Below are 23,779 nucleotides of genomic sequence, written 5' to 3' on the forward strand. Positions count from 1 at the left end.
TTGATTTGATTATCACATACTATACACACATATTGATAGTCAACTCTGTACCCCATAAATACGTATAACCAAAAATAAACAAATACATAAATTTTTTAGGAAACAAAAAGGGTACAAATTCAATCAAATTGTCAAGATACTTGCTAAATAAGGGGGAAAAAAGGAGTTTTCATCTGCCTATTTCTGCGACAAATTGTGTTATGTATTTGACAACACTGTTAACATTTTAATTCATAGCGATTTTTTAAACTGTGAGTGAGCTCCTTCAACGTGCAAACCAAATTACATTTTCCACTTTTTCTATACAGACCTGCTTTATGCCTGGCACAGAGATATTATTTCATAAACACCTTTTGAGTTACATGAGGTTTTGCTACTCCTTGTTTTGTAAGTAAAGTGCACAATTCGCAAGTTTAAATGCTGCAGATGAGAGTAGATGTAGCCCTTGAGGAATAAGAATTTAAAAGTGAATACCAGCCAGCCATCAAAAAATAAAAATAAAAAATAAAAGTAAGTTATCCTCTCAATACAATGTTCATGATCTGAGTTTCTGATGAAAAAGGTAGTGCAGTATTTGAATGCTTTAATGTACTAAGGAGTGACTTAAAGTAGAAGATGAGTAATTAATTCTAAGAATCTTTAGATCCCAGACTGGGAACTGGAGGCTAGGGGGCTTGCGATGATGCACAGATAAAAGTTTTGTTTTGCTTGAAAGTAAAATAGTTTTTATAATAGGGAAATTTTCCACAAAAAATCTAGAGTTCTGACTTCCCTGGATTTCAGGAGATTGAGCAACCAATGGCAATACTCCTTTGGAGCTGATGAGAGGTTGCTGTCTTGTTGCAACCTCAGTTCTCTGGTTTAATATGCTTCCATTAATCCTTATTGTTTTACTTTTTGCCTTTAGATATTCAGGCTTATAGCCTCCCTTCACCCATTATACAGTCTCGAAACTTAAAATTGACGGGGACATGATGGATATTGTTTGGCATTTTAGAATCTGTGCAAAGATTCTGCAGTAAATTAAATTTGTACTTTCTTGATCCACTCATTTCTGGAAATTTCTGGAACACTATCACGAGTTTCATGTCTCTTTCAAGGTCCCACTAGAACACCCATTCCCAGCAGTGAGCTGAACTATCACTCAGGAGCATGTAGTAAATGGCCCTGAGAACAATAGACACTCCAAGTAGTAGTCCATATTGTGTGGAAAGACCTGGGTGTCCATCTTCTACTCATTCCTAGCTTTGAGGAGCCTGGTTCTGGTGTCCACTCATATTGTGAGGGCTATTGGCAAGGCATGAGGGGCACAGAATGGTATTTCTCTTTGTCTTCCTGATCCACAGCCAAGACTTGCCTGCTTTTATATCCAATGTTGAGGTAATTCTCCAAAAAATGGCAAAAATTATTTTTTATGTTTATTTTAATTGTCAGTTTAACATTTTAGCATTGTTTGTGAGTGATCCTAAAGATCCATGGAGTATAGCAATTTATCATAATGCTGAGTCCAGTATTGGATCAAGCCTGATGAGAGACTGGCAGTCAGGACCTTCATCACTTCACTAGTTAGTAAGCCTGACAGGCCACACGTACCCACATCTCCATGTGGCATTGTTGTCCCATTTTTATTTTTATGTATGCATTTTATGGTGGTATATATACTTATATTGTATAACACTATAGTGGTAGTCTCAAAATAGGAAAATGTCATGAGTCTACCCTAATAATAGCTAAGCAATTTAAATAGGCCCTCAGTTTACCCCAAGTGCAGATTTCAAATACTTTTTCCAGATTTGGGAACTATTTCCAGTAATAAATCATATGGCATGTTGGCAGAAACATTTCTCTAGGCTCTATCTGTCTTTAATTTTGGATGTTGCTAGTATATCTACTTCACTCCATCACAGGCCTGCTTCTCTGAGATCTATGAGGTTAGTAATATTTTTATGCAGAGTCGCAATAGCCCTATGTCATTCATCCCAGTAATGTGCATGAGCTGAGAACTTGGCTTGTCTTGCAAATGCTAAGAAAAATGCTTCATGCCAAACTTCTTAACAGTGGCCCCTTCTCAGAGAATAAATCATTCTGTTTTCTTTAAGATTCATTGCCAGAAGTTTAAATATTTATAACTTCAGATGAAGCAGAAATCATGGTATTGAAGTCCCGAAGCATGAGCTAAAGTTTTAAGCTCTGTAATTAATAATAAACTACATGTCTGTACAGATACAACAGGTGTGTGGAAGATCAATGTTAACTGTTTCACAAGGGGAAGCAAAAATTAAATTTTCAACCTGCAGGCTGATTTTTCATTAGCAAAAGGGGGCTATTTTATCAACTTAACAATTTCATCTCACGATGTGGGGACATCGGTTGCATTGATTTGAGCAGGAAAAGTAAAGAGGTAGGCCAAGAAAAGCAGAGCAGGCCAAACACAAGCATCAGAGCAGAAACAGTGCAATGGCCTGGTAAGTAACAAAGTCTAAGAGGGCACTGACAAAGAGACCGGAGCAAGACCAAAGTCCAAAGTCCCTGTAAAATTGTTTCTACCAGGGTGTTCACAGGAACGGAGAGAGCGAGGACAAGCTACACATGCAAAGAACATGCACACAGCACCAAAAGTAGGAGAAGGGACTTGAAACAAGTAGTTTTTCCAACCTCACTTTCTTTCCTTGCTCTCTCTGGTTATTGTCAATTCCAATATAATTTGACAACAGGAGTACAGGTAATGCTAACTGAACAAAACTGGAGGGTAGTGTGAGCAGGGGTCAGGGAAAAGTCACTGTTCTCTAAGACACTTTTCGAACAATTCAAAGAAGGAAGCACAATCTTGGTATTATTCTTGAATTCTTCCCTTAAGTCAGGTTTATTTCCAGTCTGGGAGGTAACATGTTTCTGAGCGTTACGGCCAATAGCCAACAATCTTTTTTTACTTATAAAACCACTTCCATAAGGGTGCAGAATGGGAATCAGAGAGAAATGGTGAATGAAAAAGTTTTTTAGACTAGTCCCAAAGTCCTATCCCACTCCCAAAGTACAGCTTTTTCTGGTCCCAGACCCCACGGACCTGCTTCTGTGTGAGGCTAGCAGTCTTTGGGGAAGAAAGAGCTCTCTCTCTCTCTCAACTCTGGGTCTAATCCAGTCATCTCTCCTCCCCTCCTCGTTGTCTTTAAATAGTTAGCTCTCTCTGCCACTGCCCTCAAATGCATTTTAAGCTTAGAATAGTCATTCTTCAAGAATCAACATTGGTCCTTCACAAGATAGTGTTAAGAATCATTTTGGTCTCTTCTGTCACATCAATCCAGACCTGTCAGCTCGTATTGCCCTGAGAGACTAGTAGAAGTGCAAGGCGTTGAATTTTAACACTGATTTCTGGTTCAGAGCCACGGTGAATTCTGAAAACTTAAAGCAAATGTCTGTATTATTCAGGAAGAAATTACTGCCCGCTTAGGGACTCTTGACACACTCTGATAAGTACTGTACTAACCACCACTATCTCTCCAGTAAACAGCTGTCAATTAGTTAACTCCCTCTGGGCCATAGTGAGCTCTAATGTAGATGCATTGTCTAATAGAAATATAACGTGAGCCACGAAAGTGAACCATTTATGTAATTTAAAATTTTCTACTAGGCACATTTTTAAAAGTTTAAAAACAACATATAAACACACAGGTGAAATTAATTTTAATAATATACTTTATTTAACCCAATAGGTCCAAAATGTTATCACTTCAACGTGTAATCAATATAAAAATTATTAATGAAATAGTTTATGTTCTTTTTTGTACTAAGTTTTTGAAATTCAGTGTATTTTATACTTATGACACATTGCTATTTGGAGCAGCTACATACTAAGTGTTTCAACATCCTAAGGTATTATTATTTTTTAAAATTCTTCATTGATTTTAACTTCAGGACAAACCAATAATTCTCCATACAATTTTCATGTTAATGAATATGTATTTCGAAAGTACTTAGTGATGACCAAGTAATGTTTAATTTGCAAAGTTTGGGAAGAAAATGTTTTTGGGGGTATTTTTCTGGACCCTAGGTCCCGAGTGCAGTGCCTTAATAAGCTTTCAGACTTCCTGATGACTGCAGAGGAAAGGAATCCCAACAGGGGCAAACAGAAAGCTATCGTGTGTGCAAATGTCCTAACTTTTCATCAAACATCCTATAAAAAGAAGAGCAAAACAGAGGGGATGAGTGTCACCTGAACTGATATGCTTGTCTTTAAACAGGAAATGTTTAATTCAAGAGAAATACACTCTTCTCAGGAGCTCTAACAAATCAGGGAAGACCAGAACATTCTGCACAGAGAGCTATGCATCTCCTCCCTCATCTGTGGGAAGCAGCCTACAGACTACCTGGATAGAAAGTTGGAGTTTTTCAGGGAAAATGCACTTCTATAGGAGAGAGACACAGAGAAAGAATGTAAGGATGATGGGCCAAACTTTCTAAAACTCAGCAGATCTGTCTGGAACAAATGCAGAAGGTTTGAAAAATCAGTGTTTCTAGTTTTATGTAGGAGCTAAGCTGCCTTTATTTTAGATTGAGAAGATAGATAATATTTGATCAGTTCTTTTTTATTCCAGTAAAATGCAGAGTAATATAAACACAGCATGAGCAAAAATAAGTTAGTAGGAAATGCCACTGTTAGATGTTAATAGATTTCTCCTGCTAGTGCAACTCTACTATTCATCTTTTCTTCTAGGTCTAGCCCAGTGCCTGGCACCTAGTAGGTCCTCAATAAATATTGGTTGAATTAGTAGACAAGATACCTCAATTTAAAAATTTCCATTATGTATGCTATGAGAGTAATGTTGAAAGATACACGTTCAATCACTATAGGGCAGAGAATGCATTGGTTCAACTAAATTGTTAGTTGAGCAATTATTAAATTATTGTAATATTTTTAAAGAAGTTGATAAACAATTTCCCACCACCACCACCCCTGCCTCCAATGCTTCCAGCTTTTCTCTCATCATCCATCCACACAAAAAAATAAAGGCCTGGCATAGCGGGGAGCCTTTGCGGGCCACTAGTTCTAATAGGGCATGTTCTGGCTGGCAGTGTCTGTATGAAAATATTTTGAATATAATTCTCAAGTGCATATGGAACAAAACCCTTTGAAAAAGCATATGACATTAAGTGTCTTAAGATACATTTATTCTCAGTGAAAAACATTCCTGAAAGGATTTTTTAAAAGTTGTCATGTTTTAAACAAACATTTTAAAATGTTTTAATAAAAAACATTTTATTTTTTTAAAGCTGTTATGTTTTCATAAGCCTCTCAGGTACACTATGAAAGAAACTGACTGTAAATAGAAATCCTTTTGTGAAAATAAATTTCATCCTAATTTAATATGTGCCCATTAAAAATCTCATTTATCTCTCTTACAGTTTGTTTTGTTGTGTTGTTAAAAGGTCTTCTACATGAATTTGGCATTCATGGAAATAGTATGAGAAAAACAAGTCATCGGAGTTTATCAGGGGTGGGAAATATTTTACAAGTCCTCAGTTAAAATTGTAGTGGTTGGTCACATGGAAACAAAAGCACGAAAGAATATCTGACAAAAATGTTTAAGACAAGGAGAGAAAATCAAAGCTGTTAGCTGTTGACACCTCTGATGCATTTTGTACAGGTGTAACTTTGTATACTGTATTGTGTTATTACTGACCTTGCAGTTCAAGTCTTACCTTCCATTTTGAGTTTTGAGAGGGGAAAATGGGCAAATTATGAACAAGATTAATAAAGCAACAAAGATGAAAGATATTCAAAAAATTCTCAAAACCTGATTATGGGTTCTTGCGCTCTCTCTCAAGTTTTGATAGAACTAAAGGAATAATTGTTTTAAAATTCTGTCTTATATCAGAGGTAAGATTATATCATACTGCTGAGACTATTCCTTTTATAGAACGAAGCCTCAATACGTGACGGAACACTGAATTTTATTAGGCGACTAAAACCATAAATAAACATGAGGTGATTTTTAGAAGAATTGGGTGATAAAGGTCTTGTGAAGGTTTTATTAGCAACTACTGGTTGGGCCTAACAAATAATTATGGTTAAGCATGGGAGGAAACTGGTCTGTTTTATCACAGTCAAAACGTCCTCAGTACAAGTTAGTGTCAGGGCACGAACAAATATATACATACAAAACTGCTTTGCCTTGGGATAGATCCAACCTCCAATTTCAATCTTCCAAAATAAGTTTATAAAAAAAAAAAAGAATAATTAAAAAAAATACAGCACCCAATAAAGACACAGGACCTTGTGAAGTCTATACCCTGAGAACTAAAGAAGCGAGTGTTAGAAAAATCAGACTTTATTTGTGGTCCTGGCTTTCTCAGATTCAGTCTGTGCTTTATCAAATGTTTTCTTCATTTTTCTACATTTTTCCCAAATCTCTCTCTCTTTCTCTTCAAAATCTTTTTTAGACTTTCCCTTAAAAAGATATTATTTTTATTGATAATTGAGTGTTAACGATAGAATAGATTCTTACAGATACAACATAAAAGTTGTTGGGCTTACTAAATAAATGCTAGTATTAAGATACTCTTATTTTATTTATTTTTATTTTTATTTTTAATTCGTGTTTTTCACCATATGAAGATAGCATAATCTGAGAAAGATATTTTGGAAGTAATTACAGAACAAACTTCCATGTCAAGGATAAAGATATATGCTAGTCAATTCAATCGCTGTTTTTCAAAACCATTGTGTAATAGACTATAAAATAATAAAAAAAATCTGCCTTTAATAATCACAGTGGAAAGAGGGGCCTTGATTATTAGAGTTGGAAAAGATCTTAGAAAGTGTCTGGTCTGTGCTCTTCATTGAAAGAACTAAGGTCAAGAGAGATATAATGACTTTCACAAAATTATGCAGCTAGTTAATGGCAAAACTAAATCTCCTACCCAGGATTTCCGTTCCCCATTCCAGGACTATGTACATTATACCATACTACGTCTTCTATTGTAGTAAAAATATAAGCATCATTTTGGAACAACATGTGGTTTTAAAAGCCACTATCCATATGCATATACGTCCTTAAATGAGAGTGTATCTCAGAACACAACAATGGACAGTGTGTAGTGTTCTCAGTTAACTCCATCTTTTTTTTCAGTGTAGTCTCTTCTTGTTCCTGTGAGACTGCGAACATAACCCACTCCGTCTTGAAGCCCTTACACTTGCTGTGTCCTTTGAGTGAATCCTGCCCACAAATGTTATAGTAACTAGGGGTCAGATAGTTAGAACAATAGGTAGAAACAGCTTGCTGACTACAAAGAAGGAACTTACTGATTAAGTACTTGTGTGGCAGTCTGGCTACCTGCATCACAGGACCACAAAAGATAATAATCATTGTCACAAGACATTTGGAGCTAGTGACATTAGCTTTGTTTCTTAGTAATTGCTTCTTGGCTTTTTCCATTGGTTTGTGTGAACTACCTAAATGAACTTGGGCTTGAACAGGAGGTGGTGTGGAGAAACTTTGCATAGGTTCCTGTAAGTAAATCACCCTTGTAAATAAAATTCTTTGCCTTACTGCCTGGAAGTGCCTGCTTTATATTTTGGTCTTAAAATTCCTTCTCAGTTTGGTGGACACTTTGCCTTAGTGCCACCTTCAGACAGATCGTAAAAACATAAATGTTTTGATAAAAACCTTTAACTTTTAAGAAGAAATCACCTGATGACCATTGTGAGATACAATAAAAAGAGAAAATAAACTATTGTCAATAAGTAAGGCAAAGAATTATAGTTCAGTCTCTGAAAAATAGACTATTTAGCCATAACCCCTCTCACACTTGTCAGAATATGTCACGGTTCTTCTGCACCAACAGGGGCATTAGAAGGTTGATTCTTTTTCTTCTAGTGCATCACATGCATGGGGTGGTGTTAAATATTGGTTTGGACATAGGAGCTCATCTTAAAGCAGATCATATGCGTCCTTGTGCTTTGCTCCCACAGTCCCATAAACCCCTCCCTCGTCTCCTCCAGCCCCCATGCCAGACCCCTCTGAAAATCTCATATGTTACTACTTGGCAAAACTCAAATCTTGTATATTTGTCCTTGAATATGACAGTCATGTGTAGTTTATTTTCCAGACGGAGAAAGTCTTTGTTTTAAAAATCAATAAATTTAAAAAATATATATTAGTTAATAGTAACTTGGAAATGATTCAAAGGAAAAATAAAGCTATTTTCATCATTAGTAAATTCAACTGAATAATAAAACTTTCCAGGGTGTTTGGATCAAAATATAGGCTGATCTCTCTTCAATTAATGAAAGTCATATAGGAATGTAAGCTAGTCTTACTAAATGAAAATTCTTAAAATCTTTTATGTTTTTATTTTATATTGCCTTTAGTTTAAATATCTGTATAGAATTAGAGTTGACTATCAATATTTGTGTACAGTATATGATGATCAAATCAACATTATTAGCACATTCATCATTACAATTTTGTGTCCTTTACACAATTACTCCCTATCCCCTCTTCCTCTCCCACTTTCCCACCTCAAGTAACTATAGGTCTGTTCTCTCCTTCTGAAAGATCAATGTTTTATAATGGCCCTTCTCTCTTTCTTTGTTTCTTAGCTCCCACTTATGAGTGAGGACATGTGGTATTTCCTTTTCTATGTCTCGCTTATCACTTAACATAAAATCTCCAAGCTCATCCATGTTGCTGCAAATGACAGAATTTCATTCTTTTTTATGGCTGAGTAGTATTTCATTGTGTATATATACCACAAGAAATTAAACAGGACATCAAAAGATGGAAAGACATTCCTTATTCATGGATTAGAAGAATTAATGTGGTGAAAATGTCCCTACTACCTAAAGTGATCTACAGATTCAATGCAATCCCCATCAAAATACAAATGGCAGTCATTGCAGAAATAGAAAAAAAAATCCTAATATTTATATGGAACAACAAAAGACTCTGAAAGGCCAAAGCAATTCTGAGCCAAAAAAATAAATAAATAAAGCTAGAGGCATTACACTACCTGGCTTCAAATTACACTACAAAGCTATAGTAACCAGAACAGCATGGTAGTGGCATAAAAACAGACACATGAACCAATGGAACAGAATAGAGGTCCCAGAAATCAACCCAGGCACTTCCAGCCAACTGATCTTTAACAAAGGCACCAAAAAAATATTTTTGGGGAAAAGATTGCCTCTTCAGTAAATGGTGCTGGGAAAACTGGATATCCATGTACAGAAGAATGAAACTAGACCCATACCTCTTGCCCTATACTAAAATCAATTCAAAATGGATTAAAGACTTAAGTGTAAGACCTGGAACTGTAAAACTGCTAAAAGAAAATATAGAGGAAACACTTCAGGAAGTAGGACTGGGCAAAGACTGTATGAATAAGACCCCAAAAGCACAGGAATGAAAAGGAAAAATAAACAAATGGGATTATATCAAACTAAAAAGCTTCTGCACAGCAAAGGAAACAATCAACACAGTGAAAAGACAACCTACTGAATGAGAGAAAATATTTGCAAACCATAAATTTGATAAAGGCTTAATTTCCAGAATACAAAAGGAACTCAAACTACTTTATAGTAAAAAAACAAATAATGCAATTTAAAAATGGGCAAAGGAGCTGAATAGACTTTTTTCAAAGGAATACATACAAATGGTCAACAAGTACATGAAAAAATGCCCAAGTATATTTTTGAATGTAACTACACATTCATAAAAACATTTCTCTCCAAATACCAAGAGCAAAGTGTATTAATATCAGATATCCCAAACTCAACAATATGTTAAAGCTATTTAATTTTTCTATTTAATTCTCGTGCTAAGTTAATTTATACTTTAATAAAAAGTTCTCACATTTTAGGTCGCAATTTTGGCTTCTTAAAAAAAATTTAAAAAGAAAAACATTTTTTAAAATCTAATGAAAAGATTTCTGAGAATTTCAGAGAAAGTTAAAATGTATTCAAACCATTAAGATATACAGGAAGGCAGATTTCACTGCCTGGGTTAAATTAAGAGTTACCTTAAAATACATATTTTGATATACAAATGGCCAACAGACATATGAAAAAATGCTCAACATCACTCAGCATCCCGGAAATGCAAATCAAAACCACACTGAGATACCATCTCACCCCAGTTAGGATGGCTAAAATCCAAAAGACTCTGAACAATAAATGCTGGCGAGGTTGCGGAGAAAAAGGAACTCTCATACATTGTTGGTGGGACTGCAAAATGGTGCAGCCTCTATGGAAAATGGTATGGAGGTTCCTCAAACAACTGCAGATAGATCTACCATACAACCCAGCTATCCCACTGCTGGGAATATACCCAGAGGAATGGAAATCATCAAGTCGAAGGTATACCTGTTCCCCAATGTTCATCGCAGCACTCTTTACAATAGCCAAGAGTTGGAACCAGCCCAAATGTCCATCATCAGATGAGTGGATACGGAAAATGTGGTACATCTACACAATGGAATACTACTCAGCTATAAAAACGAATGAAATACTGCCATTTGCAACAACATGGATGGACCTTGAGAGAATTATATTAAGTGAAACAAGTCAGGCACAGAAAGAGAAATACCACATGTTCTCACTTATTGGTGGGAGCTAAAAATTAATATATAAATTCACACACACACACACACACACACACACACTCACACACACAAAACCGGGGGGGGGGGGGGGGAAGAAGATATAACAGCCACAATTACTTGAAGTTGATATGACAAGCAAACAGAAAGGACATTGTTGGGGGCGAGGGGGGAGGGGGAGGAGGGAGGGAGGTTTTGGTGATGGGGAGCAATAATCAGCCACAATGTATATCGACAAAATAAAATTAAAAATAAATAAATAAATAAAAAATAAAAATAAAAATAAAAAAAAAAATACATATTTTGAGGCCCAGCCCCGTGGCTCACTCAGGAGAGTGCCGTGCTGGGAGCGCTGAAGCCGCGGGTTTGAATCCTATATAGGGATGGCCGGTGCGCTCACTGGCTGAGCGTGGTGTGGACCACATCGTGCTGAGGGTTGTGATCCCCTTGCTGGTCAAAAAAAAAAAAATACATATTTTGATATATAAAATATATTTTCAGAATGTTATTCAGTTTGAGTAACTGTTTATAGGTTTATAATAACTGTTTTAAAAGTGAATCCAATTAATTCCACTTCATCATTCAAACTGAACAAGATACCAAAACATTGAAAAAATAATGAAATAAAATATGTAGGTGGTGGCTGATTTATGACTTTTTTTATTATTTTAGCTATTTTATATGATTTGCAGTTTAATAATTTAGTGGTATTAATAGCGAACGTTAAACTCTTTCTCAATGGATCTAACTTCTTTTTGTCTGTGCTGCTTCCATGTGTTCTCTCCAATATGAGTTAACAAGACAGATGAGCAGAGAAACTATGAGTCTCCAGCTGCAAAAGGGAACATGCTCCCAGAGAACACCTGGGAAAAGCAATTTAATTGCGAAGATATGGTGGTATTGTATGGATTTATTTCAAGAGAAGAGCGAAGAAGCAAAAGACGACAGTAGGAACCCTTGACACCCTCCTTCCTTATGGAATTTTATTATCAGCGATGTAGAGGCCAAGAAGTATCTGTTTTCTTTTCTTTCCTTTGTATCCATTTCCTCCTCTGAAATAAGGAAGTCTAAACAAAGTAGTCTGGACTTTGAAATATTGTATACATATGAAATATTTTGTGTAAATAAATATATATATATACTATACACACACATACATACATAACACACACATATTCTAGTTAGGTGTATTTAGATGTATTTTCTGAACAGTAAAATCCACTTAAGAGAGATTATAGAGGCTGCCAATTGTTCTGAGATTTCCAAGCCTATTTCAATTTATGGAATGGTTGAACGTCAGCATACTTAATGTGTAGGCTCAGGATCAGTGGTTCACTTGTATACCTCCAAGACCAGCAATAAAAAACTTTCTAAATAAGGATTATGTTGAGCCAAAGCTGATTTAGAAGGTAACATAGATCAACTGTGATGTATGGAGAAATGGTGGCATATGTACATATAAACATGTGTGTGCATATGCATATATATGCATATGTATATACACAAAGATTTCAGGAGAAATCAGCTGTTACATCATCTGTTTAGATACGCATCATAGCATCATTAAAACTTTGATGGAATGATGTCTTGTGTGATTCATCAACATCTTCCTTCAGAGACAGTGGTTGAGATAGCAAATATTCAGAATTTAAGGCATTCATCGTAGCCACTAGGATAGGCAGGCAGGGAGCACACAGGGGTGTCAGTCATGTGAGTAGGTTCCCAGGGTGCCCATGGTAGTTCTTATCTTTCTCTCTGATTATCCCAGTTTCCTCTCATATCTAGACATAAACCAAGAATGACCATTTGTCATAAATGTCAGGTTTATGACAAATCAAGCATATTCAAAACATGCAGATTAATAGATTAATTAATTATTCTTAGGGAAAGTGACCCGAAAGTCCTCGGACCACTTCTGTTTTCTTCTATCACTGAAGATTACTCAATAAAACTAAAGTGCGTCTTTTGACAGTTGCTAACATTTGATGTGAATAAACCAAAATTAGCATGACACGGATGTTTGCCAAGGACTTTAATTTCATAATCTTGATAGAATCCCAGTGATTGAGCAATATTATAAATCTCTTCCTGTACAGGAGAGCTGATGAGTGGGAAAAGTCAGGACTAGAAACATTTTTTGCACCAGGACAGTGCTTTTTATAGTTAATTTAGCTGAATAATAGGTTAGATCACAGAACCAGGGTTTTAAATACCTTCATAGCCTGGAACAGGAAGCCAAGTCGAAGAAGAGGAAATTTAATTAGGAGTAAAAATTGTACTGTTTTAGAATTCATTTTGAAATACCAGCTGCAAAGTCTACAATTAGGGAGTCTTTGCTTTATGGAAACAACATCAGACTTCGGGAGGGACACTGATGAACTTGAATTTGTGCAGAGACATGGTGAATGGTCTGGAAAACATGTACAGTTGAAAGAAGTATGGAAAAGGATTGGAAATGGAAAAGGATTTAGAGTAAATAAAATAGCTGTAAGCTTCTGAGGCTTGATTTGCAGAAATATAGAGAAGAGACATATACGTTAGACAATTACATAAAAGAGGACACTTTCTTCTTCATCTCAGTTTCCTACCCTGAAAGAGGATGATATTGACCCTTGGTCCAGGAACAGTGAGGAAACATCCAACGAGCATCTGAAATCTTTGGAGCTTGGAAGGCGTGTGCTATCCTTCCCATTTTTGCCCTTTCGAATGAAAAACTGCTTTTCCTAGATGCTGGGAGTACGGCTGACTGACAGCTCTCAGCTATCACAAGGTCCTGGAGTGGCACATCCGGAATCAGGCAAACAAACAAGCTGCACAAGCAGGTTGCCCAGAACCCGAGAACCCCATTCCACTACCATTGATGCCCCAGCACCTTTCCCTCCACTCACTCTTATCCCCACATCGGGGCACCCGCTTAACAGCAAAGGAAGTGAGGCACAGGGCACACGTTCATGGGATCTGGTGATAGTATCCCACGCTACACCTGCCAGAAGCTGGAGGCCTGAGGGAGTGGCAGGAAACTTGTTGAAGGCCTGCAGAGGCACCAGGTTGGTGCCCCACCAATCTGATCAGGCTAAATCAATGATTGTTATATGGTGTCGTGTCCCCGGTGGATAGAATTCATAGGTTGGGAAGCATCATTCTCCTCCTGGAGAGTTTCTGCTTCCCTTCCCTGAATCGCTTGGAGTCTGTGAGTTTAGGTGTCTTGGTTCCCAAAGGAGAAATGCTTCCAGCACGCATCCCACTGAACTTAGAGCTATACTGCTACCCAGGCACTTCAGGGTCCTCAGGCCAAGGGGCCAGCATGAAAAAGGAGGAGTTACCATCATGCAGAAATAATTGTCCAGGATCAGCAGGAGAATTACAGTTGTCGGTACACAGCAGAGGCAGGGAGACGTGTGTGTGGCACTAAGGCAATCCATCTGGGCATCCTTTGCACAGTTTTGATGGTAAATGGGTATGTGCTGCAATGTGGCTGACTAGAGGTTCAGATAACTCAGAATGAAGGTTGGGGTCACACCAGCAGGTAAGCTGCCCGGACAGCAGAAGTGATAGCTGAGGGTGAGAAGTGTCTCGAATGGACGGAAGAGAGAGGAGATAATGAGTATCAGTTGCGGCCTCGAGACCAGCCATGTGGGCTATGTCTGCCCTGTAACATCCCTTGCATGAGTTTTCCCCAGAGAAAGAGTTCCAGCAGAATCACGGGGGAGCTGCCCTCAGAACTCCAGTCCCTCTTCGTGCTTCAACTCCACCTTAGTCCAAGTGACTGACGACTTTCACTTGAGACAATCTCTGCCTTGTCTCTTTGCTTCTACTCTGGGATCCTACACTATCTGCCATAAAACAGCTAGAATAAACCTACTTCTGACAACATAAATCAGATCATTTCAACTCTCTGCTGAAATGCTCCAACAGTTTCTTTTTACCCTCTATTAGTCCATTTTTTTGTGTGTTGCTATAATAGAATACCTGAAAATGGGTAATTTATAAAGAACAGAGGTTTATTTGGCTCATGATTCTGGGACAGCTGCATCTCTTGCAGGCCTCCAGCTGCTTCTACTCATGGCGGCAGGCAGCGGGTGGGTACGAACAGATCCCATGGCGAGAGGAAGCAAGAGAGAGAGAGGGGAGGTGCAGGGTCCTTTACACAACCAGCTCTTCCTGGTACTAATCGAGTGAGAACTCACTCACCACACACCACCGTCACCCCCACAGGGAGGGCATTAGTCCATTCATGAGGAATCCACCCCGCATGGTCCAAACTGCTCCCAGTGCTGCCAAGTTGGGGATTAGATTTTGCCATGAGCTTTAGGGGACAATATATCCAAATTATATCACCCTCAGAATAAACTTCAACTTTACAGCTCCAGGCTGTTCCACAGACCTCATCTCCTCCTACCCATCTCCCTCCTGCTAACTCTGGCCAGCCACAGTGGCTTTACTCTTTCTTGAGCGTGTCAAACTTCTTCTCATATCAGAAGCTTGCTCTGCTTTGTTGCCCCCTCTGCTTGGAAGGCACCTTCCCCTGATCTTTGCATTGCTGGTGACTTTACTTTCTTCAGGTCTCTGTGCAGATGTCACTTCCTCAGAGAGGTCGTTCCAGACCAGTCTATTTAAAATACCCCCAACCATCTATCACAACCCAACTGCTTAGTTTGCTTTAATTTTTTTCATTGTACATGTAACAATCTCTTGAAAGATAGTTAATTCAGTATTAACTTGCTATTTAGGTATTAATTAATTTTTAAGTATTATTGTCAGAATTCCCACTTGTTTAAGCTCCATGAGGGTGAGTCTTCTGTCTCTCCTGTTTGTCTTTATCTCTAGCACCTAGACCACTGCCTGGCATATATTAAGTTCTCAGTAATTATTTGCTGAATTAATGAACGATGCAGATATTTATTAAATGTTGACCAACTAGAGGCTTTAGTGAATCTGTTGCCATCTTCTGCAGTGGATTTGGTTACTTTTTCTTAAGAATAAGCAAAAACTAAGAACCAGTCTTAAAGATATTGTGAAATGAAAGATTATTATATTCATATTTTAAAGAAAAGATACTTATTACATGGCTAGGTTATATGGTTGTATGACTTTGAAGAAAACTGCTCTCCAGCTTACTTTTGGAAGCTTATTATGATATTCCTGGGATAGATTTTAATTATAAACTTCCAAATGAGTCACTCTTTCTTTGGGAACATTCATCCTACCTGTTTCCACCACTTCCTCTGCAGAGGTTAATCTCAATTCCGATAATATCAAGAAGGGCAGAGCTCGACTTTTGTTCTTCCTATTAACAAGTTTAAATGAGTTCTTTTGAAGGTTTCCTTTTATTAGAAGCACATTAATTGTGACTTTTTAAATGTAAGTCAGCAGTTAATATACAATTCAAAGCCTACTGGGTGACTGTTCTTTGTGAATACTGACGCCACTGTTCTCTTTCTCAATGGTACAGACAAAGCACTTTGGAAAGTAAACCCTTGTCTATTGTTGCAGTAAAGTGCGTAAGTGCTTAAGCCTAATATTTTCAAGGTAATCTTTTAGTTAATTATAGACAGTATCCTGCCATTTTCATGCAGAACTTACTGATTTACATTTTTCTTTAAATGAATTTGTTGAAATGTGAAGCTAACCAACCTGAGAGTTCTTTTATTTTTGTTTTGTAAGAAGTCAGGGCTGCTGTACATTCAATTTAGATATTAGATGACATTTCCTAGAAACAGTCAGAATTAGAGATAATTGCAAAGATAAAATTGGAAATTAGCTTGCAGAGCCCTCAGACACAGATCTTTGGACATGGTGGGCCAGATGAAGAACTATCAGGGGACTGAAGTGGCCTGGGCCAAATCACAGCATGGCTACTCTGCTTCCTTCCTCCCTGACAGGCAAGATCCCCTCTCAGACACAGAAGTATCTCGCCAAAACAAGAAAAGTAATCTCGAGCCAAGAAAATAAATAAATAAAGCTGAAGGTACAATACTACCTGCATTAGTCCATTTCGTATTGCTGTAACAGAATACCTGGAACTGGATAATTTATAAAGAAAATGAAATTTATCACTTACAGTTTCTGAGGCTGGGAAGTCCGAAATACATCTGGTGGTGGTGACAGTGACTCAAGGGTCTCACATTGCAAGATGGTGAAACAGAGAGAGCAGGGAGAGAGAAAGACAGGCTCTCCCTTTCTTTTAAAGCCCTTAGAACCACACCCCTGACCACCATTTTTAATCCATTCACTACCCCAGGGTTCTACAATCCAATCACCTCTTCAAGGCTCCACCTTTCAATTACCATAATAGGATTTCCCACCCTCTTATGGGTGCTGAGTTTCTTTTCTTTTTCTTTTCTGACTGGTAAGGGGATCGTAACCTTCGGCTTGGTGTGGTCCGCACCACGCTCAGCCAGTGAGCGCACCAGCCATCCCTATATAGGATCCGAACTGCGGCCTCGGTGCTCCAAGTGCTGCATGCCCCGAGTGAGCCATGGGTCAGCCCTAATACATAAAACTTAGGGGACCTAATTCAAGCTTCAGGGAGTTGTGGGGGGACATGTTTCAATCCATTACACTACCTGACTTCAAATTATACTATAAACCTATAGTAACCCAAATAGCATGGTACTGGCATAAAAGAGACACTTGGGCCAATGGAACAGAATGGAGAACCCAGAAATCAACCCAAATACTTACAGCCCACTGATTTTTGACAAAGGCACCAAGAACATACATTGGGTAAAAGACTGCCTCTTCAATAAATGGTGCTGGGAAAACTGGACATCCACATGTAGAAGAATGAATTTAGACCCATACTTCCAACCATATACCAAAATCAACTCAAAAGGGATTAAAGACTTATATATAAGACCAGAAAATATAAAACTACTAAAAGAAAGCATAGGGGAAACACTTCAGGAAGTAGGTCTGAGCAAAGACTTTAAGACTCCAAAAGCACAGGCAACAAAAGGAAAAATAAACAAATGGGGCTATATCAAACTAAAAAGTTTCTGCAGAGGAAAAACAAACAAACAAACAATTAAGAGCTAAAAGACAACCCACAGAATGGGAGAAAATATTTGCAAACTATGCATCTGACAAGGGATTAATATCCAGAATATACATGGAACTCAAACAACTCAACAGTAAAGAAACAGGTAACCCGATTAAAAAATGGGCAAAGGCACTAAATAAGCATTTTTCAAAGGAAGATATACAAATGGTCAACAGACACATGAAAAAAATGCTCAACATCACTAAGCATCAGGGAAATGCAAATCAAAACCACACTGAGATATCATCTCATACCAGTTAGACTGGCTATTATCAAAAAGACAGAGAATAACAAATGCTGGTGAGGATGTAGAGAAAAGGGAACCCTTCTACACTGTTTGTGGGACTGTAAAATAGTGCGGCCATTATGGAAAACAGTATGGAGGTTTCTCAAACAACTACAGATGGCACAGCCATGTGATCCAGCAATCCCACTGCTGGGTATGTACCTGAAGGAATGAAAACCATCATGTTGAAGGAATACCACAGCTCTATTTACAATAGCCAAGAGTTGGAACCAACATAAATGTCCATCTACGAAGGACTGGATAAGGAAACTGTGGTGTATACACACGATGGAATACTACTCTGCCATAAAAAAAGAATGAAATTCTTCCATTTGCAGCAACGTGGATGAACTTAGAGAAAATTATGTTAAGTGAAATAAGCCAGGCAGAGAAAGAGAAATACCACATGTCCTCACTCATAAAAAAATAAACTAAATAAAAAATAAACAAATTAATTTTTATTAAATTTATTTATTAAAATAGACAAATTATTTTTTGAGAGCTAAAGAAACAAAGAAGAGAGAAAGATACAATAATCACAATACTTCCTTGAACTTCAAAAGGAGAGAATAGAACTGAGGCCACTAGAAGAGGGAAAGAGGGAGGGAGGGCTTAGTGAGAAATTGGTAAAAGGCCCCCAAAATGATTATATTGTATAATGATAAATATAGTAATTATCCTGATTTGAACATCACATATTGCACACAGGCATTGATATTCAATGCTCTACTCCACAGATTGTACAATCAATTATGTTTCAATAAAAACAAATAAATAAATACATACATATGACCATAATAAAAAAAAATTCATCTCAATATAGCCTACGAAGTATGACAAGCATTTACCTACTGTGTTAGACAGAAGACTCCCCCAAAGATATCCATTTTCTAATCCTTGGGACCTGCGAATATGTTAACTTACGTGGCAAAAGATACTTTACATGTGTGATTAAGAACCTTGAGATGGGGAGGTTATCCTTGATTATTCAGGTAGGCTAACTGTAAACACAAGAGTTCTGATAAGAGGTTAGAAGAGATGGTGATGTGACAATAGGAGCAGAGGTTGGAGTGATGGGGCCACGACCCAAGGAGTGTGGGAAGCCTCTAGAAGCTGGAAATGCAAGGAACAAAATCTTCCCTGAAGCCTCCAGAAGGAACAGGCTGTGCAGACATCTGCATTTTAACACCATTTGGTCTTCTGACCTTGAGAGTTGTAAGAGAATAAATTGGTCTTGTTTAAAGCCACTAAATTTATGGTAATTTTTTATAGCAGCAATAGGAAACAAATATACCTACATTATCTTGACCATGGGCTAGAGGGGGTTGTTTGTTTAATAGTCTCCCCAAAACTTCTGTGCTTGTGTGGGTCACGAGGAAACTTTTCTGCTGTGTTAAAATGTCTGGTTTACACATAGAGATGATGTTAATGCATTTATTCAATAAGGGAAAGCTATTGAAAGCTTAGCATGCTGCAGGAGCAGTTCCAGGCACTGAGGCTACTGTAGCAAGAAGACTCACTAATGGCAGGGAGACAATACTCATAAGTATTTGGCTGCAACCCACTCTAAGTTTGGACATAAGAAAAAGCTCCTCAGACTATGGTTTTGAGGCAAGGTGATACAGGTGAGTAGAGATCCATTCAGCAAGTAAGTTTAGTTGAAGCCCAAGCATACTTTCTATCTTAATTCTTTGCTTTATCTCTTCAAATTTAGTCTGAATCTAGTGTGGTGATTCTTGAGCAAATGGTATGACCCTGAGAAAGGGACAGCAAAATCTCGAGAAGTATGTATGTGATTTGAGTAAGGATACTTTGAAATTGCCATGGCTTTAAATTTTTGTCATATTATTTCATATTTTTGGAATTTTCAAATAAAATGAAATCAGAACATGAGATTTAAGTTTGAGAAACACTGATTTAGTCACTGAGACCTGCCTACATTTCCTGGGAAATTCCTCTCGTATCTTATTTTTCCTCTTCAGTGTCATTGTGACAGCTTCCTATTGCGTTCTATTTATTTCCCTAACTGTACTACTGGTTCCTCTATGATTAGGACCATGATTCAGTCAATTATGTACCTTATACTTCGTACATGCATGTACTTCATGTGCTCCCCACTTAGTGCTTACTATGACAGTGCTTACTATTTAATATATGCCCAATACATGTTCAATGAATTTGAGTTCTTATTCTAAGCATCAGGTCTTTGTCTCACATGACCGCCAGAGTAATTCTCACAATGCTGATACCAGTGAAAGCATCCAGTACTTCTGATCACTCAACTAATTATTAGACTAAATTATAGCTACACACTTGTATTCTGTGTCAAAATTTTATCTTCTGATTATTTGATGAATTCTCATTGATTGTTTCATTTAATTTTTTTTTTCCTGGAATGTTAACAAAGGAGTCTTTAGAAACAATTACATCTTTATAAATTAATTTATCTTATGGGCTAACTGCCCAGAGTTCTTTTCCATTTTTGGCTTCATAAATCATTAAATTAGGAATGTATTTATTTCCTTGTTCTTTCACTTCCTTGCTCTCTATTTTTTTCCCCACCTCATCCAAGTAGGATTCTCCCTCCATTTTAAATGTCTTGATTTTAAATGGCTCTTTTCCATAATGTACTTACATCTTATTTCGTTTATAAACTATTATGTTAACTTGAACCCTAGACTTCTCTACTTAAACTAATCATCTGCAATCTTATTAGTATCTCCATTAGAAAATATGACTTTGATCAGAAAGAGTCAATTTCATTCTTCCTGAAACACTAACGTTTGAGTTACCAACTTTGAGTTACCCGCACCCCACCCCAATCCCCAGGTCGGATAAGACAGAAGTCAGGACGAGTTCTCCATTTCTTCCTTATGTATCTCAAAAATAAAAAATCAAAAGCTTCACTGAGAAAAGTTACTACCTCCATTGGATTTTTAATTCAATTGATTTTCACTTAGAAAGATTAAATTTTGTGAATTCTTTACAAAGTTCTATGGCTTGGTATGTAAACAGGTAACTTCAAGAAGGAGAAAGTTAATGCCTAGAAAAGGGACTCCCTTTATTATCACCTGAGGGAGTATTTTCAGAATATCACAGCTAACAATCCCTGGGAATGCATTATTTTTCAGAGTATTAACTATCTTGATCATACAGAATTTTTTTGTTTTTTGCTTTGAGACATCTCTATTCTTTGTGTAGTAAAAGTTCATAGTGCATAGCAATACAATAATTTTATCTCTTTTACTCATCAAATAATTGCTGAATGGGAAAAGACAGTCCCTCCAAAGGAAAAAAAGTAAGGAAAAAAAACTTTTTTAAAATAATGAAATATCTAAGTGTGAAATGTATTCAAAAGTAGGAGTAATGTTCCTTTAAATTTAATGCTGACCACACTGCTTTGTAATTTTCCTTACAAAAACTGGATTTTCCCAGCATGACACCCAGTGCTGGCATCAGTAACAGATACTTAAAAACACTCATGCCAAGGAGTTAACAGGAAATATCTTGGCAAATGCAGAGTCAAAAGGAAAGCACAAAATTGTCAGAATGCATATCGTGTTTCTCAGAATTATCTGTATCATGTTGGAAGTTTTTATACGGAAGTGTGTGTTGACACAAATGATTAAGGCCAGGATTCCTACAATTGACAGGAAAATGACCTGTAAATAATGACCTGTGATGGACTTGTCATGCAGTCATTAAGTGACATATTCTAGTACCAGTTTCCTCCCTTTGGTATCCCAGTTTCCGGCCTCTGTGAAGTACTTTTCCTTTGCAAAGATCACTCATTTTATCTGAGGCCATCAAGTTTTCTTTGGGCTTTATCACATGATAATTTCATTCTCTCTCTTAGCAGATAACAATATCAAATAGAGTTTCACAGCCTTCTTGGAACACATTTTGCTTGCACAGAAATTTTCTCCAAAGAGGCTATGATTTCTATTTCTATGTAACATGCAAAATAAAAGCTTGAGATGTTACAATGTTAGAATATTTTCAGTTAAAGACAAAAGTTAATTTCTATAAATCACTAAGCAGCCAGTAAGTGTATTATTTTATGTAATACACAATCTATTTTGTTCTGTTAATTTAATAAATTTCAATATAACCCCTTGGGAAATAGTATTTAGAAACTTGAAAATTAGTTAAATATTAAAATTCCATTATTTAACCACAGATAATAGAATGCAAATTTCTAGAAAACTTATTTTATTAGCCAAACTGAGTACTATAACTCTCAGGACCTACAGAAAAGTTGCATGGGGACAGTGAATGACATTATTCCTCTATCTTTAAGATTGCAGGTCCTGCAGCAGGGTTCTTTATCCCTTGCCAGGTCTCCTCCTCAACCCCCAAACACCCTGTGGATCAGTGGCCTATTTTCTTCTTCCTTTCTTTCTTCTCTTTCTTCCTTCATGTTGGTTAGTAGGAGTTTGCAATGAAAAAGTAATATGTGATAAGCACTATCTTTTAAACCCACAAGCAAGATGCCTATTAGGTATCTTATATTTAGGTACTTATAGGAAAAGAAAAATGGAGAATTTGAAACCATGTCATAATATGAAGATATACTCATATTAAGTCAATTATGATATGACAAAAGCTAATATGCAGCTGAGATGTGCTTACAAAATCAAAATATGAGGGCTCCATCACCAAATACAGAATCAGTCACCTGCAAATTCACCATTTAATCATTACTATGTTCCCCAGTCTAAATCCTAATATTGAGATTATTTTTATTTTTATTTATTTATTTTTTAAAAATTGATTTATTTATTAAGAAAATTCATGAGATACAAAGCCAATTGTCACCCCTCCTGCCCATGATGTGAGGTCCAGATTCATATTGGGGACATACCCATTACCAGAAATTGCTTTTGTACCCCTTATCCCCACCCAATTATCCCCCAACCTTCCTCCTCCTCTCCCTCTCCCCCTCACTCCAATTTGTAGCCCTAGGAATGTTCCCTCCCTCTGTTGGATCACGGGACTACTGTGGTTTTTCTTTCCTGCCTTCCTTTCTCTCTTAGCTCCCACATATGAGTGAGCACATGCAGTATTTATCCCTCTGTGCTTTGCTTGTTTCACTCAACATAAGTTTCTCTAGGTTCATCCATGTTGTTGCAAATGGGAGTATTTCATTCTTTTTTATGTCAGAGTAGTATTCCATGGTGTATATATACCACATTTTCCTTATCCAGTCATCCAGCGATGGACATTTAGGTTGGTTCCAACTCTTGGCTACTGTAAACAGAGCTGCAGTAAACATGGGAGTGCAGGTATCTCTTCGACACGATGATTTCCATTCCTCTGAATACATGCCCAGAAGAGGGATTTCTGGATCATATGGAAGATCTATCTATAGTTGTTTGAGAAACCTCCATACTGTTTTCCATAGTGGTTGTACTAATTTACAGTCCCACCAACAGTGTAGGAGTGTTCCCTTCTCTCCACACCCTCGCTAGCATTTGTTATTCACCGTCTTTTTGATCATAGCCAGTCTAACTGTTGTGAGGTGATATCTCAATGTGGTTTTAATTTGCATTTCCCTGATGACTAGTGATGTTGAGCATTTTTTCATGTATCTGTTGGCCATGTGTATGTCTTCCTTTGAAAAATGTCTATTCAGCTCCTTTGCCCATTTTTTAATTGGGTCATTTTTTTTTTTTTTACAGTATAATTGCTTGAGTTCTATGTATGTTCTGGTTATTACTCCCTTGTCGGATGCATAGTTGGCAAAAATTTTCTCCCACTCTGTAGGTTGTCATTTCACACTGTTCATTGTTTCCTTTGCTGTTTAGAAACTTTTTAGTTTGATGTAGTCCCATTTGTTTATTTTTTCTTTTGCT

This window comes from Cynocephalus volans, chromosome 9 (genome assembly GCF_027409185.1).
Source record: "Cynocephalus volans isolate mCynVol1 chromosome 9, mCynVol1.pri, whole genome shotgun sequence".
NCBI lineage: Eukaryota > Metazoa > Chordata > Mammalia > Dermoptera > Cynocephalidae > Cynocephalus > Cynocephalus volans.